The sequence below is a fragment of the Anolis sagrei genome, chromosome 2 (genome assembly GCF_037176765.1).
Source record: "Anolis sagrei isolate rAnoSag1 chromosome 2, rAnoSag1.mat, whole genome shotgun sequence".
NCBI lineage: Eukaryota > Metazoa > Chordata > Lepidosauria > Squamata > Dactyloidae > Anolis > Anolis sagrei.
Window position 1 is genome coordinate 244,209,801 of NC_090022.1, and position 18,428 is coordinate 244,228,228.

Sequence of the window (18,428 nt, forward strand, 5' to 3'; positions counted from 1 at the left end):
AATAAGTAACTGATGTAGAATCGCAGTCTATGTCTTTAATCCTTAGAAAATCAGATGTGCCGAATTATTCTACTTACCGTAATGGTTTTGTGAGAAATATGTGAAATTTAGAAAAGCAGAAGTTGTGACAAACATGTGTACCCATTAGGCTGGATCCCCGGGGGTGAGAAGGGCAGGGTAAAAATGCTGTAAATAAAATAAAATAAAATAAAATTGAACTCAATAGGAATATTTATTCCTGGCTAATGTATGTCTCACTGATATCTCAATCCAACCCATTGTCTTGAGAAATAATAAATAAAACTTTATTTATATTCTTCCCTATCTCCCCTAAGGGACTCAGGGTGGATTGCAACAAAAAAGGCAAACTTTTAATGCCTCAATACAACAACAAATGCAAACATAATAGCCCAAAACTAACACCACATATGAAAACTTATAACACGACATTTATTTACTCTATAGAGTAAATAAAATGTAACCTATCAAAAATTATATCTGACATAAACCTGAACATAAAACATCTGCATTAATTTACAGGTGTAAACAAAGGTTCATTAAGATATGTGAGTTGTTTGTGTGGCCAGTGATGGTAACTCAGCTAACATGGTTTGACAAAGACCAAATACAATAATAGTTTTCAATCAGAGGTCTGGTAGTGGTCTCTTATCATCTAATCCTTATGCTAATGAGCAAAAGTAAGTTTTCAGTTGTCTTTTGAAGGAGAGAAGGGAGGGTCCATCTTTTTTTCTTTAGGGAGGAAGTTTCAGAGGTGGGGGGCGATCATGGAGAAGGCCCGCTCTCTCGTTCCCACCAGCAGTGCTTGAGATGGGGGTGGAACCGAGAGCAGGGCCTCCTCCACTGACCGCAGTGTGATTAGATGTGATTAGAAAGCATTAATGTATTAGCTGCCTATGATTTAATTTAGCTTAAACCCACCACTGAGTCCAAATTCATAGTTCCGTTGCCTGAAGAATCCTTGTCTTCCACTGACTTGAGTGTAGGGCTGCTTAACCATTCAAAGAAGAATTTTTTAAGCCAAAATGAAATTACTAAATTGATATGCAGATTAGACTGCATGAATCTGGATAACTGTGATATGCCTTAGTCTAAATTTGAATATGGATGTGGTCTCAGTCTGGTACTCTAAATACTACCAAGTTACTATATCTGGCAGGGATTACAAAGCCCTGTTCCTGGAGGGTATTTGGGGTATTGATTTAGAAAATTGCCTCGATGCAACTCCAGTTTCTTAGATATGGTTATCATAGTTTTCTATGGGTAAGCAAATGACAACTGGTAGGTGGCATATATTCTATACCTCAAAAAATAGAATTGATGGGAGAAAACTGGTGCCATTTTTGGAATCTGTAGATCAAATACACCCAGAAACAGGGCTAATATTTGGGGCACCATATCTGTTTTGGCCAGTGTTATCATTACATCATTTGCTCTAGACTTTGAAGAATAAACCCAAGGAGAAGTATTAGTAAAATGGTTCTAGTTCTAGCGAGAATTGATCCACTGAATCAATGAGGCCTAAATAAGTTGTTCCTAATATGCCATGTTCATACCAATAGCTGTATCCTAGATCAGTAACATTAGATTTAACCCTAGAAGTGTTTGCACAAGCAGAAAAGCAAGACATTCTGCTACTTTCTGTAAAAATGTTGGTACAGAATATAGATGAGACAATGTATTTAACTCCATGCATAGAGAGTCTAGGCATTCCTTCAAATTGGTCATGCATTTTTGCAGATTTATCTTTCCCTCATCAGATAAAGGTTACTTGCTGACAGGGGTTTTGCTCCATGGAAGCCTCTGCCAAAGGATGTTAAATCTTTAGGATACCCAGTGAACTTGTAACAAAGGCATAAGGGTTTGTGTATCAACCCCACCTCCATCCCCCAGACTAAGCGGGAGGGCTTTCCCTGGGAAATATATTAAATTGAACCACCGTGATTCCTGTGTAGTTGAGCCTTCTCAAGCATTATCAGTCAGAAATCCACTAAATGATCAAGCACTAAGAAAGTATAAGACAATTGCCATTGAACCCTCCCGGAAATAATAAGGGCTGCTTGCACACTTAGCAGTAAGTGATATTGAACATTTGCATGCTTCTCTTTACTCCCTTCCTTTTCCCTAATGATATCTCCACAGAGTACATATGGTGATGCCACAAGCTGTTCACAAGTACCATGTGATGTCAATTTATATCTAGACTTGCTAACTCCCCAGCAACCAATTCTTTTAAAAGTATAGATTGAGGCATGTTTAAAATATATTTTCCTCACTATTCCTCCCCCTTAACCTCTGCTTCTTCCCTAGTAAACTGTCTATATTTTTCCCCAATCTCACGCCTAATTTTTTTCACCACAACTTTAGTGTTTTCAAACAAAGTTTCCATACTTCTAGTGTTATCAGTCAAATTAACCTGATTGTATTCCACCTGGTTGTTGAACTTTTCATTAGATGTTGATATTGGAACTCCACCACTACATAAGCTTCTTAATTTGCTTCTTTCTCTTCTTCCTTTTCCTTCTCCTCCTATGATGCTATATCTTGCTGTTCCAATGCATCCAAATTTTATCCTTGATCATGATCCAGCGGTCTGATGTTCCAGAAAAGAGAAATGCTATCTTAACCTGGTTTAATAGAAACTAAGGCTAGTTCTACACTGCCCTATATCTCAGAATCTGATCCCTGATTATTTGCTTTGAACTGTATTTGGTCCCTGATTATCTGCTTTGAACTCATATAAAAGAGTCTACATTGCCAGATAATCTGGCATAAGCAGATAATCTGGTATTAGATCCTGGGATGTAGAGCAGTATAGATCTAGCCTAAGTTTCAAAGTTGAGGGAAGTAATAATCCCACTACATTCTGTACTGGTTAGGTCTCATCTGGATGACTGCATTCAGTTCTGGGCACCTCATTTTAAGAAGCATATAGTATAATAATAATATACTTTATTTATATTCCCGTCTATCTCCCAGAGGGGACTCAGAGTGGATTACAGAATACACATATGGCAAACATTCAATGCCGTTCTAAAATTAACAAAGAGAGACAATACATTGACAGAGGCAAGGCTTCCTTCTTTTTCATGTCCGACATCTGAAAACTGTGCTTGACCTGGCCATGGGGATGTGTTATTGTTCCATTTTTCCATGCTAAGGAATCTGTTGTCCATGGACGCCTTCCTGATCGAATTGCCAGCATGTCTTCAGAAGAGCCTTTTACCTCCCCGCCAAAGAGCTACCTATTTATCTACTCATATTGCTGTTTTTGAACTGCTAGGTAAGCAGAAGCTAGGGCTGATGGCAGGAGTTCACCCCGACCCGCGGGTTGAACTGCCAAGCTTCTGGTCGGCAAGATTTTCTGTAGCTGGCAGTTTAACCTGCTGTGCTAACTGCTGCCCCTTAGAGGGAAGGGACACTTTAAATGAGCTGGAGTGAATTCAATGAGTTCTTCCCTCCACCACATACCAACCCTCAGTTTAGAAACACCCCTTGGTTAAAATCCAGTTGAAATCAATGAATGGTCCAAGGATGGGAAAGTCTTCTATAGAGGTGTCATATCCAATAAATATCTGATCAGTACAAAATACTATACCAAATCTTAACAAAAATATATTCTACCCCCCTTTCTCTACCTAATTTAATGTAAAGTATTCTTTCAAAAACAAATTAAAAAGTACTTAGTGACTCAATGCACGCTACATTTAATAGCTGTATATGGTATGTGGACAACACATACTTTATGGACACCCTGAAAGGGAAGTTGAGGACTCAATTTTTATTATTTTTATTTTTTGTATCGGTATTTGAAAAGAGCTTAATGTTGCCAATCTGCACATGTGGCTAGTAACTTTCCCTGCCTTTAGGAATTAATGTATCTCTCAGCTTGGAGGCACCTCAAATAATTTCTGTTGCTTCTGTGTTGATTTGGTTATGAACAAGACAATCTTTGTTAGTAAACTAATTGGACAATTTATATGCTGGTTCCTTCTGCTAGGACACAGCTAAACTGCAGGCAGTGAGTTGTGCTGAGAGTTTAATTATAATGGCTCAATATAAAATTTGCTGCCATTAACAATTTTTATGCCAAATGCATACAACATTTCCTTCAAGGAGCTTTCAGTTGCATCTTGCTATTACTAATGTGTAGACAAAGTAATGTAAAGTAACTCACTTGCCCTTTATAAACTTAACACCATCATTAAAATACAGAAAGCAACATGCACACATTCTCGACTAGTTTTCCGTGAAAACCAGGAGAAAGTATTGTTGATCTTTGTCTTCTAGTCAGCCTCATCTACCGATGATCATGATTCTATCCTGGGGATTTCATTGGGAAAGATTTGTTGAGAGGAGGTTTGCTCTTGTTGGAAATGTGCCTTTCCCCAAGGTACCCAAGTGGAGTTTCATTAGTGCTGAGGGAAGATTTGAACACTAGTCTCCCAGGGTCCTATTCCACCTATACCAGTGTTTCTCAACCTGGGGGTCATGAGGGGGGTTTCAGAGGGGTCACCAAAGACCATCAGAAAACACCTTTGGCAGAAGTGGCTGAAGATATCTCCGCCTGTCTTTCTCTTCCTCTTTGGAAACAGACAGCAAATCCTCCCACCAAAAGCCCTTCTCCTGCTTTCTAGATGTAGGTGAACTAACACTCCAGAACTCAAGGTCAGTGCCCACCAAACCCTTCCAGTATTTTCTGTTGGTCATGGGAGTTCTGTGTGCCAAGATTGGTTCAATTCCATAGTTCTTGGAGTTCAGAATGCTCTTCGATTGTGGGTTAACTATAAATCCCAGCAACTACAACTCCCAAATGACAAAATGCACCCCCCCCCCACCAGTATTCAAATTTAGTCTATCAGGTATTTGTGCCAAATTTGGTCCAGTGAATGAAAATACACCCTGCATATCAGATATTTACATTACGACTCATAACAGTAGCAAAAGTACAGTTTTGAAGTAGCAACGAAAATAAAGTTGTTACTTCAAAAGCAACTTGGGGGTCACCACAACATGAGGAACTGGATTAAGGGGTTGCAGCATTAGGAAGGTTGAGAACCACTGACCTTTACCATTATGCCACATAGGATTTTCTTATTTGTGATTTTATCATCTCTAGCATTATCCTAAATACCCAAATGCATCGTATTTTGTCTGATCTTGAAAGTTTCACAGGGTCAGCCTTGGTTAGTGTTTGGATGGCAGGCTGCCAATGAATGTAAAGTGCTGCAGGCTATATTTCCAAGGAAGAAACTGGGGAAACCATTTCTAGAAATTCATTGCCTAAGGAAACCCTATGAAATTCATGGGATCATTGTAAGTTGACAGGCACACAAAACAACACAATTTTTAGCAGTGATTTAAGAAACTATTTATACATTCCTTTTACAACAATGCCAATTTTCAGAATGTAGAAGTAGACAGCTTGCATGTTAAATGGAAAAACTATTGCTTGGGATTGTTGCAAAAGTAAGGAAATAATATTCTAAATTCTTCATTCTTGCTGATTGAAGCAGGACTAGGAGTTACTTTTTTAAAATGAGCAAATCTTTGAGCATTGCATGGAGGAAATGGCAGAGCATAGCTATACTTTTAGAATATAAAAATGCACAAAACAGATCATTTCAATATTTATTTAACATATTTTATGTTTACATTCATTATTACCAAAAATAAATACATTTCTTCCTTCTTATTTTTTTTAAAAAAACCCTGCAGGGTTGGATGACTCCACATCAAGGATTCATTTCACAATTGCTAATAATAATAATAATAATAATAATAATAATAATAATAATAATTATTTCCCCCAGTCATTATATATAAATGCTGGGTGAGATCCTGTATCAGGAGAAGTATCTCCAGCAAATAGCTATATCTTGCAACATACGCCCTCCTAAATCCACATTTTCAGGATGTCATTGAGAGGGATACTGGTTGGTGAAATTTTAATTTCCATAACATCTGAAAAAGTGGGTTAGTTGTGTGAGTTGGATTAACCATCATAACTCATCAATACAATGCTAGACAAAATCTCTGAATTCACATGATTCAATATTTATAGGATGAGGAAAATCAGTGTATGAAAGCGTATCTTTAGTGAAAGAAAACTTTATTAAACTGAAAATGGCCCCCTCTCGCCTTTCCTTTAAAAGTTTTCTGAAAACCCATCTATGAGCTCTAGCTTATGGAGAGGAGGAGGACTAGAACATCTCAATATACAACCTCACTTGGATACTGGAAACCCACCCTGGCTCTGTTGGCTGCTGTAAACCATTCTATACTTTTAATGTATTTTAGTTGTTTAGATTTTATTATGTTGTAAATGTGTTTGATGGGATTCATTATGTTCATTTAAGCCAGTGGCTCTCAAACTGTGGATCCCCAGGTGTTTTTGGCCTACAACTCCTAGAAATTCCAGCCAGTTTACTTGCTGTTAGGATTCCTGAGAGATGAAGGCCAAAACATCTGGGGACCCACAGGTTGAGCACCACTGATTTAAGCACTTATTTTGGCTAGTTATTATATGTTTATATTGATGTTGTTTTACTTTTTTTTATTTGGTGTGTCTATTGTTGTTGTTGTTGTTGTTATTGTTATTATTATTATTTTACTGACACAAAAACACAGTATGTCACAGCAGATGAGATATATAATAATAATATTTGTTGTTGTTGTTGTTGTTATTTGAAACACAACAAGATGAGTCCACAGCAGACACTCTGCTGGCTGTTGTATTGGATCACACATCGGACACTCCCCAAGTGTCTAGGACTGTGTGATGCATTAGTGAATAATGCATGCAGATCCCAGTAAGGTGGCCTTCTGCAGCTGGCAGATGGTAATTTTGTCAGCATCAATTGTGTTTAAGTGCAGGCCAAGGTCTTTAGGCACTGCACTCAGTGTGCTGATCACCACTGGGACCACCTTTATTTGTTTGTGCCAGAGTCTTTGCAGTTCGATCTTTAAATCCTTATTATTATTATTATTATTATTATTATTATTATTATTATCATGGCATTGAATGTTTGCCACTTTTTGCATGGAAACACCCTGAGTCCCCCTTGATAATATAAAGTATTATTATTATTATTATTATTATTATTATTATTATGATATCGTCATTGTTATGAAACACAAAATGATGAGAAAATGATGTCTGCTATTAGGCTAAGTGGAAGGAGTGAATTAAATTCAATGTATGAACATCATCCTAAGAAACATTGAGTGAATCCATTCTACAGAATTTTGTCCCCTTCATACCACTTCAGTTCTTTAGATCCATCTTATGGAATCTCGGGATTTATCATTTTGTGAGATATTTCGAATTCTGATGCTGTGGTTCAAGGCAGTATGCAAGAGAAATGGTAAACTATCCCTCGCCAGACTACAAATCCCATGATTCCATAGGAAGGGTCCCAGGCAGTTAAAATGGATCAAGGCACTATAATTATGCAATGTGGCTGCACCCAAGGAAGCAACCGGGAGGGGGGGAAAGGCAATGCTGCAGGCAAAACTAATGAGCTGCCTCCACATCTATCATCCCCTGGTGGCACATAATTCCTCAAGAGTTGTTGCATCTTTTGTCACTTCCAGTGGTGGAATACTTTTTAATGTCAAAACTGTCAACTTGCAATACATTAGTCTTTCTTTCTCTGATACTGTCTTTATTCAGCACTGCATTGGCCATGTTGGCTGGTGACTGTAATTGTTGACTGCATAATAGCTTTTGCATTTCTGTCCTTCTTTCATTTTCATTTGCTGGACAGTTCTTGCTTACTAGCAGGTCTTGCTAGTCATTTCCAACAATCGTCTGTTTAATCGTGGGCAACCAGGGCGCTACAATATTTCACATCCCTCTTGGTTGGTGGTTCCATGTCAAGATGCAGATCTTCACAGTCACAGCTTTTGCTGAGTAACATCAACTGGTGTAAGTCCTAGAAGAAGCAAATAAAAATACAATTACCAGACTTTTTTTTATTCCTGAAGGTCACCTTGCGCCTTTCAAAGCTATATGAGAAGAAAGGGAGAAGCTGTGCCATTCTTCCCCCATGACTCAGTCTCCATAGTGAGCATGGTTTTAATTGTTCTTACTGTTTGTCATGCCACAGGAGACTTGGGAGGAAAACAAAGGGATAGCTGGCTTCCCAATAGCTATTGCTACTGCTGTGGAGCTCAGCTGTAATCAGAATGGCATTAAGCAGGCAACATCCTTTTCTCACATCCAGGCAACTCCTGGACAATGTCTTTGTAGATGGTTGATTCTCTCACACCAGAAGCTACTTGACCCTCAAGTTGCTTCTGACATGATAAATAAATAGTGAATGCTAAAGGGATGTCCACTTGTCTGTGGTGAGTCATGGCAAAATACAATATGGAGTAGCTGCTATAAATCTTTCTTGACACTACATTTTTCATGAAAGGATGTTATTTCCCAATAGGAAATTGCCAAAGCTTTAAGTTCTATAAGGGAGGCCTTTCTCAGATGCAAGAGAGAGCCTTCTCAGTGGCTGCTCCTACCCTCTGGAATCTCCTTCCATGGGAGGCTGGGCTGGCTCCCTACCTGCTTTCCTTTCACTGGCAGGAAAAGGGAAACTGCTTATTGGAATGGGTGTTTTATTTATTTTAAAAACTTGTTAGTGTCTTTTAAATTATTTTATGCTGTTTAATGTAATAATTTTAATTAAAACTTTAATGGTTAAATTAAAAAAAATATTTTCTTTGGGGGCTGCCTTGCTACTCTGGGAGAAAGGAAGCATACAAACAAAACAACCAAAAGTAAAATATACAAATCAATAAATAAATAGAGAATGTGTAACTGTGTAAAAGCGTTCCTTTGTTTCACAAGTCTACGTCAAGCTTTCCATTCACGTGGTAGTAGGAATTGCATATTTCAATGCAATGGGATCTTGTAGTATCTGAGAGACAAAGGTCCCATCCCATATAACACAATTTAGACTGGCATTATCTGTCAGTGTTGATGCAGGCTGACTGAGAGAATGAAGTCAGCGGTGTAACTTTTCATAGACCTATACTTATGCACATATTTTGGGATAAACAGCTCTGGAGATCCACCAGTACTGTCTAAGAATGTCCTTGGTGCCCTTTTGGCCTCCAGATGAGACACTTTGGAAGCATCACTGCTATCTGATCAACCACAAGCAGCTTCCTTATAGAGGCTTGCTAGTGACATCACTGTTCCTAGCTGGGCATGCAGTCCTGACTTCATCAGAAGGGATACCACTAGCAAGCATCTGAAATGGAGCTCCCTGTGACTGGTGACACAATGGTGGACTGTTGGATATGTGAATACTGCATTAGACCTGATCCAGCTGCCCATGCCTTCAAAACACTGGCATCATTAAGAAGCTTCCTAGAATCTATATCTATCTATCCATCTATCTATCTATACATATAATAAAAGTCAAAGTTTGTATGTGGCGGATGTGTGGCGGTGTGGCGGGAGGAGTATGTGCCAGCGTTCTGATTGGCTGCCGCTGTGGTGCTATTTGCATATGGTCTCTGATTGGCCAGCTACAAAACGAGCCCCTGGTGGAGAAAAGAGTTAATGACAAAAACGAGGACATGAGAAGGAAATTTGCATATGGTCTCTGATTGGCCAGCCTCAATTCCAAGATTCCGAGATGACAAAGAGAGGAAAGGAAAAGGCCAGGGGCTGAGTCAGAAAATTACCAATACAGACCAAACTTGGCACACAAACCCCCCATGACCCACTCTACATCCTACTGCAGTTTGGAGGAGGATGAACCATGGATGATGGGACTTGCAGTACCATCACTCACATTCTGAGACCACTGTTAACCTCATCCAATGACTGATCAGGACAAAACTTGGCACATAGACCTCTCATGACCCACTTTACATCCTGGTGTGGTTTGGCCGGGGATGGACCATGGATTATGGGACTTGCAGTACCTTTGCTCAATTCTTGAGACCACTGCAACCCTCATGCAATTGCCGATAAAGACCAAACTTGGCACACTGAGTCTCCATGACGCACTCTACATCCTGGTGTGGTTTGGAGGGGGATGCATCATGGACGATGGGACTTGCAATACCTGCACTCCCTTCCTAAGACCATTACAACTGCCAACAATGATGGATCAGGACCACGATTTACACAAAGAGCCCGCATGACCCACTCTTCATCCTGGTGCGATTTGGCCAGGGATGGACCATGGATTATGGGACTTGCAGTACCTTTGTTCAATTCCTGAGACCACTGCAACCCCCATCCAATTACCGACAACGACCAAACTTGGCACACTGAGTCACCATGACACACTCTACATCCTGGTGCAGTTTGGAGGAGGATGCACCATGGACGATGGGACTTGCAATACTCCCTTCCTAAGACCATTACAACTGGACTTCAAGTACCTCCACTCCCCAAGAATGCTGCAAAACTCATCTAATGACCAATCAAGACCAAACTCGGCACACAGAGCCCCCATGACACACTCTACATCCTGCTGCAGTTTTGGAGGAGGGTTGACCATGGATGATGTGACTTCCAGTACCTTCACTCACATTCTGAGACCTCTGCGAACCTCATCCAATGACTGATCAAGACCAAAGGTGGCACATAGACCTCTCATGACCCACTTTATGTCCTGGTGTCATTTGGAAAAATTTGGAGAAGGATGATGGGACTTGCAGTAACTTCACTCACTTTCTGAGACCACTGAGACTCTAATCCAATGACTGATCAAGACCAAACTTAGCACACAGAGTCCCCATGACCCACTCTACATCCTGCTGCAGGTTGAAGGAGGATGGACTTTGGATGATGGGACTTGCAGTACCTTCACTCACTTCCTGAAAACAATGCAGCCGTTATCCAATGACCAATAAAGACCAAACTTGGCATACAGAACCACCATTACCCACTTTCTCTAATAACCCGGGCAGCGCCGGGTCCCCAAGCTAGTAAAGAATAAAATCTATTTCCTCTTGTACCAGGTTAATGGCTGGATGCAATGCTTTTGCTACAAATCCAGCCATATTGCCTGATTGACTTCCTACAGCAGTTAAAAGGTGAGTTCACTTTATGAAAACTATGTAAGTCTACTTCCTCAAATCTCCCTTAAATGCATCTGAGAAAGTAAACTTAGGGTACATCTGCACTGTAGAGCTCATGCAGTTTGATGTCACTTTAACTGTCATGGGCCAATGCTTGGAATCATGAGAATTGTAGTTTTACAAGGTCTTTGACTTTTTCTGGAGAAGAGTGAGTCTGTCAACTGTATCTCCCATGATTCCATGGCATTGAGCCATGATATATAAAGTAGTATCAAATTTAATTATTTATACAGTTTAGATGTACCCCTGGTCTATGAAAGCTTGTGCTACCAACTTTGTTCTTGCAGTTAGTCTCTGAGATGCTACAAGATCCCTTTGCACGCTGATATTCCAGACTAACATAAATATGTCTTTGAGTTATGTTTTAATTCATCAACAAAAGTAGCTATCCACTTTGTTGTCTTTCCCAATTCATCCTGGTATCTCACCTGAGTTCAAAGAGTGACATTGTGCTCCTATTTTTTGATGGTATGCATGATACTTGGTATCAACTACTGCAACACTGCTGAACCAGGAAGAGTTGTTCAGGTCACTGGTGGAAAAAAAGCAAGAAATTAATGGCCAAGAATGTTTGAAAGTCCTCTTCATAACTTGCAGCAGTTAAAGCAGGAGGAGACACTGATAATGGTTTGCATTCCTTTTCTAGACCAGACATTCATTGCCAGCCTTGGAGTCCAAGTTATTCAAACAGATCAATGTTTCCAATTGGGTGTTTAATTGGATCCTTGGAAAAGGTTTTGGAATGATGGGCACTAGGGTTAACTAAAGTTCCAAAATCTCCCTGGCAGCAAAGTCCACAGCCATTTTTCCAGTTGCCTTTGAAATGTCCCTATGTCTCTGTCTCTCCCTTCCACTTTCCCCCTCAGATTATCTTATTTGCTGCAAACTAAGATCAAAGTGTAAAAGTAGTTTGTACACAGGTAACTCAGCAAAAAGTGAAGGGAGTGAAGGACAAAATCTTATTTATTTTTATTTATTTAAAACATTTATATTCTGCCCTTCTCACCCTGAAGGGGACTCATGGCAAACATTCAATGCCGGGACAAGAATTCATTATATGCATACATACACATTAAAAACATTTTTCTCAATATTAAAATACACTGTTTAATATTGTCTTGATCATCTGTGTCTAATCTAATTGGCCTAGTAAGGTTTTCTATCACCGCTTTATTGCACTGTCCTGAAAGCTTGGTCCCACAGGCAAGTTTTTACCATCCTTCTGAAGGACAGGAGAGAGGGGGCCGATCTCATCTCACAAGGAAGGGAATTCTATAGCCAGGGGGCAATCACTAAGAAGGCCCCCTCTCTCGTCCCCACCAATCGCGCCTGTGACAATGGCAGGATGGAGAGCAGGGCCTCCTCAGAGGATCTTAATCTCCGCGGTCTTGCTCTTCCCAACAGCTTTGGGCAAAATCAAACTGCTGCAGTCTGCTTTAGCTTGTGTGTTCTTCCTCAGGAATACTTTTTTGTCATCTTGATCACACTCCTTGGCCAATGAAGTATTGGAAGGCATATGTCTTGATTTTTTTGAGCAGAATATTATTAGTTCTAGCTAGTGCAAACCTATTGAATAAATCCTAGAAAGCCCCTATTAGTCAAACTACTGAATATTAGCTTAATTAGACAATTAATCTAGTATAAGACCATTCCTTGTGTTTCTGGCTCTCAAAAACTTTCTGGTGGAATCCTTGGGACTTATAGTCTGGTGAGGTGTTAAGATTCCTCTGAAAATATCCATAATCTGTTTGAAGAGACCTAAAATTTCTCAAGGTCTCAGGGGATGAGAGTGAGGATGGTTCAACCATGTTCAAACAATTCTTTTCTGTCTTGCAAGAATATATCCTGTCTTTCAAATCCCAGAGACCAATTATATAATTAAGAAAGGGTAGCAGCTGGCAAATAAGTGGCAGGCAAATGGTTAAGTTCATGAGGTGGTTTCAATGGCCAAGAATCCCACATAACATATTCTAGGCAGCCTGTCAATTCATCGGAAGAGATGTGTGAATATAATAACCTCTTGTGTCTCTCGTTTATCACACAAAGACACTAAACAAAGATCAAAGAAGACAAAAGGCCAGGAAAATATTGTTTTCCACCAATCTGCTTGTCATTTAGAGAAAGCTTAGTGTATAAATGTCATGGAAACAAGCTGTTCCTTGTTTTAAAAAGAAAGCTAGTGCTTCTCCCACTCCTTGCTTTGGTGCAAGAGCTCAACAAGGCAAATATGAAGGTTTTTAGAAGCAAATGTTTCATTGCCTCCAGGTACAAGATCTCAGTAGATTTCTAGACACCCGATGAGTTTATATGTATGGTATTTTCCATAACAGACCCTATACACATGACAATGTCACACATGCATACACACACTTAAGCATTTGCATAGAACACATTATATATATATAGAAAATTAGCCACATTAATGTCACATGAAATACATTTGTTATGTACATTTTAAAATACAAATAATAGGCATAGGTGGTTGGAGTTTATTAGGATTGGAAGGAGGGTCAATCCTTTCCAATCTGCTCTAATTAAATCACTTCTATGAAGATGCTTCTGCTTGCTTTGGGAATAAAATTCCTGCTCCAAACCAAAAGTTACACTCTAACAACTACCACATCTGACAACACAGAGAAGCCATTGAAATCCATATGGAGCATTTGGACAATTTCATCAGAAAGGAGGAAACCATGAAAATGAACAAAATCTGGCTACCAGTATTTAAAAATATCTCAAACCAGGACAGTAAATAAAGAACAACACTCAGAAAACAGGAGAAATCCAGACAAGAATCAATTAGGGCCAGCTAACACCTCAAAACGAAGGATTCCCCCAAGGAGCAACCAGCCAAGCTTTGAAGCTAGAAGGCCAATCAATGCTAATCAAGGTGGCCAATTGCAACATTCACACTTGCCTCAAGCAGACAAGCGTTCTTTCTCCCACGCTGGACATTCCACAGATATATAAACCTCACTTGCTTAGTTTCCAACAGACCTCACCACCTCTGAGGATGCCTGCCATAGATGTGGACAAAATGTCAGGAGATAATGCTTCTGGAACAAGGCTATACAGCCCGGAAAACTCACAGCAACCCAGTGATTCTGGCCATGAAAGCCTTTGACAACATAGAAGTTACTTTTTAAAAAAATGTGTGCATTATATGCAAAATTGAGTTTGATTCTAAAATACATGCTCACAGATGAAACAGTTTGCTGCTCAGCAATCTGAGAAACCTTCCACCAGAGATTAAGCAATTCAAAAGTTATAAGCCATGCTTGACAAAGTAGAATTAAGTTACTCCCAGCAGTGAAGGAACCTTGAAAGTATACCAAGCGAGAGATAGACACATTTTATTAGAGTTTTACATTATCTGAGATCATTGTCATTCCCAGACATGGTCACATATTATTCTAGTTCATTACTTTTCAAACTTTTTAAAAAACTACCTAAAAATTGAAGCCCGTCTATAATAAGCAAAGTAGGACATATGTCCATACTAACCCATGGCCATTTTTCAACTCACCAGGTCAACAATCCTGCTTCTAATGTGAGTCAGCAGCTGAAAAGCTTCTCTTCAGAGTTTGTCTTAGAATATCAAATCAAAGTCAGTACCTATCCCAAAATGTTTCCTAGCTAATCGGACTAGGACATGCAGAGCATATCAATTTCTACTGCAAACATGAGAACGTGTCCTCATTTTTTACATTCTCACTCAAGTCCCTAACTGATGTTGGTTGGACTGGAGTAACCTTACTTATATATTCAATGTCTTCCTCAATTATGAAATACAGAAAAGGAAATAATGTGAAGTTTCTCTATGGCATAGGCCTTCAGCAATAGTTCTAGGATGTATCTTATCCCTTGCCTTTGGACATCTTGCTTTTATATTTTCGTTTCTCCCTTGGGCTGCCTCCATTTTGTGACACGAGCATGGCTTTTCTATGTGGCTCTTGATTAGTGTCTCTGACCTAGCTTTCAGATGACAATTTTTAGCAGATCTCAAGACAAGTCCCATTGCAAGCTAGAGGATTGTGCACCTTAGAATTATAGAATCTTAGACTTGGAAGAGACCTCATGGGCCATCCAGTCCAACCCCCTGCCAAGAAGAAAGAAAATTACATTCAAAGCACCCCTGACAGATGGCCATCCAAAGAATGAGGCTCTACCACACTCCGGAGCAGAGAGTTCCACTGCTGAAGAGCTCTCACCTTCATTTTTTAGCTTTTTCTTAACCTGGATGTGATGCTGGAGACAATAATTCACCATACACCATTCACATTACAGAAGGATAGCACTATTATTCCACTGCACCACTAGCATTCCATGTTATGGAATCTTGGGATTAGTAGGTAAGAGAGGAGCATTTAAAATTTCAATCAATAGCACTTCAGAAAATTACAAACTTCAGAATTCCATAGGGTAGAACGATGGCAGTTAAAGTGGAATAACAGTGTTATTATTATGTTGTTGAAGGATTTCATGGCTGGAATCACTGGGTTGTTGTAGGTTTTTCGGGCTATATGACCATGTTCTAGAAGCATTCTCTCCTGACATTTTGCTTGCATCTATGGCAAGTATCCTCAGACCTCACAAACTCTGAGGATTCTTGCCATAGATGCAGGCAAAACGTCAGGAGAGAATGCTTCTAGAACATGGCCATATAGTCTGAAAAAACTACAACAACCCAGTGTTATTATTCTTGCAAACAGCTTTCGAATCAGAAAAAGCTATACAATTCATGGGATTGCTTTAAGTTGACAAGCAACTTGAAAGCATAACATAAGTCTTGAAGGAACACACAAACCCATATACCCTTTCTTGCCCCAGTTCCAAATGTAGCTCATTTTTTCTTTCTTTCAGTTCAAATATACTTCCATTGACTTAAAAACACATACCTCTAAGCAAAGATGTGGGGTCCTGAACCTGAGCTTGGAAGATGGCTTCAGTCAGCAATTTTCTAGGAAGGCTGAGTGGGCTATCCATCTATATGTGGACAAGTTTTCTAAAGGGACAAAAAGAATTACAAAGCATTGACAGAAACTGCAGAATCCATCACATCTGTTTGGACTGCATTGCTTGCCCATATTGCTGCTTCTCCACTGAAGCTTCTTACACATTTTTTAATCATTTACCATTAGGTATAGACCTATGGCGGCATCTCAGCTGTTGTAGACTGATGGATGTTAAGGGCGACTACCATCAGCCCTCCACTTTCATGGGTCTGACTTTTGTGGATCTAATTACTCACAACTTTGACTGAAATGTATATAATAATATTAGTGTGGAAAATATCCACTTCCCCTTCTTCAGTGGTACAGATTTCACAACTCTAATTTACTAACCAGAGCTCTACAATCCACATGCCTCTTCCTACTTTTCTTTGTGTGTGTGAGTGTGAATAATGTTTTTGTTTTATTTTTTATGTATAATAATGTATTTATTTATCATGTCAGGAGCGAACCTAACAGTTGTACTGTATTTAAAACACACACACACAAATTTGCAAACTTGGCATTCTAGTAAATGTCCTTTGACCAGTAGCTGGCCACTTGGAGTGCCCCTGGTGTTGCTATAAGAAGGTCCTCCATTGTGCATGTGGCAGGGCTCAGGTTGCATTGCAGTAGGTGGTCTGTGGTTTGCTCTTCTCCCCACTTGCATGTCATGGATTCCACTTTGTGGCCCCATTTCTTAAGGCTGGTTTTGCATCTCATGGTGCCAGAGCACAGTCTATTCAGTGCCTTCCGAGTATCCCAGTTTTCTGTGTGCCCAGGAGGGAATCTCTCATTTGGTATCAGCCATTGATTTAGGTTCTGGGTTTTAGCCTGCTACTTTTGGACTCTTGCTTGCTGAGGGACATGAGAGAAGCTTCCCTGCAGGACTGAAAGACATCCGGACATCCCCTGGGCAACATCTTCATAGACAGCTGATTCTCTCACTCCAGAAGCAACCAGACGTTCTGTCTTGGAATCTCTAGATTATCCAGTGGGATTCTATCATCAATGTCTGTTAGAAACTGATGAGATCATCGCACTGGATGCGCTAGAGCAGTGGTTCTCAACCTGTGGGTCCCCAACTGATAGGATTTCAGGGAGTTGAAGGCAAAAATATCTGGGGATCCATAGGCTGAGAACCACTGACCTAGAGATTCCTAGACAATAAGCCTCTCTGGGGAAACTCGAGGGCCTCCTGTGTAATGTTGGTGGGAAATGACTGTAGAATCATGCTGGAGAACCTAGAGATTCCTAGAGAGATGTTCTCTCAGGTAAAAAAAAACTTTTATTTTTTTTATTTTTCCATCTTCAGGGGGGTCTTACAGCCCTGGGCCGAGTGAATGTGGAGGATTATCTGCATCCTGAATACAAAGAGAGATGGAACATTATTTTTATCACAGTAAAAGAAAGAACAAATGAATGCTGTTGAATTGATCTGGTGATTTAAGATGTCACATATGCTGCAAATGAACATTTTTTAAATTACATTTAAAATTATTTTAAATTCCACAGAACTTAGCCCTTTGTTTGAACAAAAGATGAACAGAAAAAAAGTCAATAGACAAAAGATGCTGAAAGAAAACATGGAAGATTGTGTTTTGAATGTTTTAACACTCCCCAGTTTCCTTTTAGACAGACTGTTTAGCAGCAGTGAGCAATCTTGCCGGATGATGATAGAAGGGCTCATAATTTCTGACTGTGAAGTCTTGTCTGGCAGGCCTAATTGTTCAAAGAGGTTATTTTAAATGCAAATCCCAACCAATCCACTTGTGCTGCCATTCTGCAGATCTGGCCAAAAACAATGAAAATGTTTCAAGAAGATATTACAAAATCTCTGCCATGGTAATCTGAATTCTCAAACTGTATGCTAATTGATTAAGCACATGTACTGAATTTCACCCTCCTCCACCATCTTGCAGTTTGAGAAATTTTGTCACACTATGCACAGGCTCTCAAAAAGTTAATTATTACATTAAAATAAGAAAAAGTAATTTAAAAAAGGGGGGGGGGATAATACTCACCATTCCACAATTCCTATCCAAGAGTACAGAGAAATGTATAGAGACATATATTCTAGTGCAAACTATAAATGGCTCGTGCATCATTTTTTCCACCATAAGAACATAGGCTGAAGTTCTCCGGATCTCATCAATATTAGGGTTGAGGTCTGATGCTCTGCAGCTCACAAATTTCACAAATCAGCGCTCATAGACTGTCAAGTAACCAAAACCCATGCAAAAAGCCCAGCATCAGCAAATGGGATACCATAATATGATTTCTCTAAGGCAGTGTTTCCCAACCTTTTTTTGACCA

General features: G+C 39.6%; 1 long non-coding RNA gene across 1 annotated transcript; it reads right to left on the minus strand.

Annotated features, from left to right (window-relative positions):
- Positions 1-7,144: 7,144 nt before the first annotated feature.
- LOC137096138 (uncharacterized) lies at positions 7,145-18,130 on the minus strand. Its single transcript, XR_010909326.1, has 3 exons — positions 16,020-18,130; positions 11,550-11,653; positions 7,145-7,955 (listed from the first exon to the last, which is right to left on the minus strand). It is a non-coding gene; the product is annotated as an uncharacterized lncRNA (long non-coding RNA).
- Positions 18,131-18,428: the final 298 nt, after the last annotated feature.